Source organism: Chinchilla lanigera, unplaced genomic scaffold (assembly GCF_000276665.1).
Source record: "Chinchilla lanigera isolate Chin_1 unplaced genomic scaffold, ChiLan1.0 scaffold00050, whole genome shotgun sequence".
NCBI classification, from domain to species: domain Eukaryota; kingdom Metazoa; phylum Chordata; class Mammalia; order Rodentia; family Chinchillidae; genus Chinchilla; species Chinchilla lanigera.
The window spans coordinates 7,216,960-7,220,164 of NW_004955451.1; positions in this window are offsets into that span (position 1 = coordinate 7,216,960).

The following is a 3,205-nucleotide window of genomic DNA, read 5'->3' on the forward strand; positions in this document are numbered from 1 at the left end:
GAATATGCTCTAGGAATTCCTTTCATTTTTTTTTCTCATGTTTCTCAGTTCACATTCAATGAATCATCTTCCTTTGCTAAATCCCTTTCCTAAGGCCTTTCTCCCCACCCCACCCCCAGATCTTTTTTCTCTTCCCACTGTTTTCTCTGATTATTTTCATTATGAAAGTCTAGAAACTGGAACGACTAGGAAGACTAGAAACTCACAGATAAGGAATATAGACAGGCCGGGCACAGTGGCGCACGCCTGTAATCCCAGCACTCGGGAGGCTGAGGCAGGAGGATTGTTGTGAGTTTGAGACCAGCCTGGGCTACAAACTGAGCTCAAAGCCAGCCTGAACTGCACAGCGAGACCCTGTCTCAACAAAAAAGACAAAATAACAATAATAATAACAAAGGAATGTGGACAGAAGACCAAGTAGGATAAGACAATATTCTTCTGTTCAGAAAAGGAGGAAATGCTGGAAGCATCTACATTTAAATACTTGTTTTACCATGTTTATGAATACCATACTTGCTTTATCATATTTGTAAAGAGACAGAGTGAAAGTCAGCAACAGTATGAGATCAAAAGTTTCATTAATTTTCTCAGGGAGTCTAGAGTCCAAGTTGGGAACAAATCTGCTCTTTTCTGATTGGCTGGTCACAGTCGGGAGATCAGGTCCCAGGTGTTTCCTAGTAGGGTCAGCATCTTGTCCAGGAACTCTGTCCCTTGGCGAGCAGAGCAGGTATTCTCCCAGAAGTGTCCCCTGTACCTGGTGTCTGCTCCATTGCAAATCCTTCCTTAAAGGTGCAGTCTTGTTCATGCAAATGCGTGTCTGCAGTTTTGCAAGAGGGACTCTAGCTCTGAACTTAAAAAAGGTCACATTTTGCCGATGCAAAAACTTTCCATTTTCTTCAGCTCCCACCACTTCTGATCTCTAAGTTGAACCTAGTCACTCTTTTCTGCAAATGTACCTGAGGTTCCTCCCTAGAAGCAGATGGAAAGGACACCTCACTAAAAAAGTGTGCCAGGTACTTACAAGATACATTCACTAGAATCTGTTTCTTGTGTTTTAGTTTTGGCTTTGGAGGTTTGTTTTTACCTTGGAAAGTGGGGTACATGAACAATGAGGTAATCAAATTTGTGATCAGGCTTGTTTAAATAAGGCACTTTCAGTTACTAGTCTTGTATTTATTTCTGTGGAAGAGAACACTGTGGGTCAAGGTGCTTTATTCTAACCCTATTTAAATTTGATCTTTTAAAAATCTCACCATTTTTTTCTTGAGAGAATAACAATCATGTTGCTGCTTCTAAAGCCAGGGTAGCCTTGCACACTGTCCGTGCGCTGTTCACCGGTCGTCTTCTTCCCGGTTGTTCTTCCTGTGTGAGAGGATCAGCCACATGGTGCCTTCTCCCTGGCACTCTGTCTGCTAATTAGCCCCACCCCACCGGGATCCCTTCTTACCTCTGCAGATTCCTCAGTCAGCCACAGGATATGACCTGGCATCTGTTGATTCATTGTGTGGTTCTTTTCAGCTATTTTTAAAACTCAGATTCATGTAAGTAACTATTTATTGAGTACCAGCTACGGTCTGTGTGAGCTTCTCAACATTTTTTTAGGAAGTACAAAGATGAGTAAGATAGTCTCTGTGTTCCAGACATTTTCATGTTTCAATTTTGATCACTTTCAGAAACGGATGTTTGTCAAAAAAATTTTAACAGCCTTATGATGATATAATTGGTATACCAGAGAGTCCACTCATTGAAGGTGTATAATTCAATGGCTTATATGTATGTCCCTTGCCCCAGTTTTAGAACACTTTTAGCCCCTCAAAGAAACTGTACTTCTAAGCCATCACTCAACCGCCATCCTTTCCCACTTCCTTTTCCTAGGCAACCACTACTCTGTTTTCCATGTCTCTAGATTCGCCTATTGTGGATATTTTGGAGAAATATAATAGTACAACCTGCAACTGATTTCTTTAATGTAACATGTGTTTTCAAGGCTCATCCATGCTTTAGCATGTATTAGTGCTTCATTTCTTTCTTTCTTTAAAGACAGTTGCTGAGCAGTTTTAGGCTCTCAGCAAAAGTGAGAGGAAAACACAGCGGTTTCCTGTACACCTCTCTTCCCCACCCCTGCACAGCCCTGCCATTATCAACATCCCTCAGTGGACTGGTATACTTACTACAACTGAGGTTGTTTTAACCCTTTTTAGGTTATTTCCTATAGCTAATTTTAATCTACTTTTGCTAAATGCTTCCTTTGTTACCTTTCCCTTCCCCACTGATCGTCTAGCTCAAGCGTCCCAAGTAACCAATTATTAGTAGACTTCCTTTTTTTTTTTTGTACTGGGAATCGAACTCAGGACCTTGTGCTTGCCAGGTAGGCCTTGCGCTACTGAGCTATATCCCCGGCTCCTGATTATAGATTTTCTTTTTTTTTCTTTTTTTTCTTTTTTTTTGGTTGGTTTTTCTCCGGTACCGGGAACCGAACTCTTGACCTTGCGCTTGGCAGGCAGGCGCTTTGCCGCTGAGCTAAATACTCAGCCCCTTAGATTTTTTCAACTCTGCTCATTCTTAGGATTTTATGGGGGTGGGGAATGAAGTGTCTAGCCAGGTATGGCGCATGCCTCTAATCCCAGCACTGGGGAGCCTGAGGCAGAAGGATCACCGTGAGTTCAAGGCCAACCTAAACTATATCGTGAGATCCCAAAACAAAACAAAACAATAAAGTAGCTATGTTTTAAGAGATTTGTACTACTTTAAAACTGGGGGAGAGGCAGTCTGTCTAGTGAAAAGTTTCAGGACTTTAACGTGAGGAAGCCAAGTAGGAATTCTAGCTTTGCATTTGGCAAGTTTCTTAACCTCTAAAAGTCTCGGCCTCCTTATCTGTGAGACAAATAACAGGATGCCTAGCCGGAGGAGTTACTGGCAAGACGAACGCAATCATCACGGAAAGCACCCTCTAAATCCTGGCACTTGGGAGGTAAAAAAAGAGGAAACTAGAATTATGGGAGGTCTCATTGTGCAGCTTTCCAATGCTTCCTTGCAAGCAAACACCGCGAAGGGGCTGGCCTAACGCTTCCCTCCGAGTCTTAAGTTTGAGCAGAGAGAGATGGCGCTCCGCCCCTTTCCCCTGGCCCCGCCCCCAGCGCGAGGCCCCGCCCCACGGCGCCGGCTCCGCCTGAATGAATGGCAGTACCTTTGCGTGCCGCTTCGG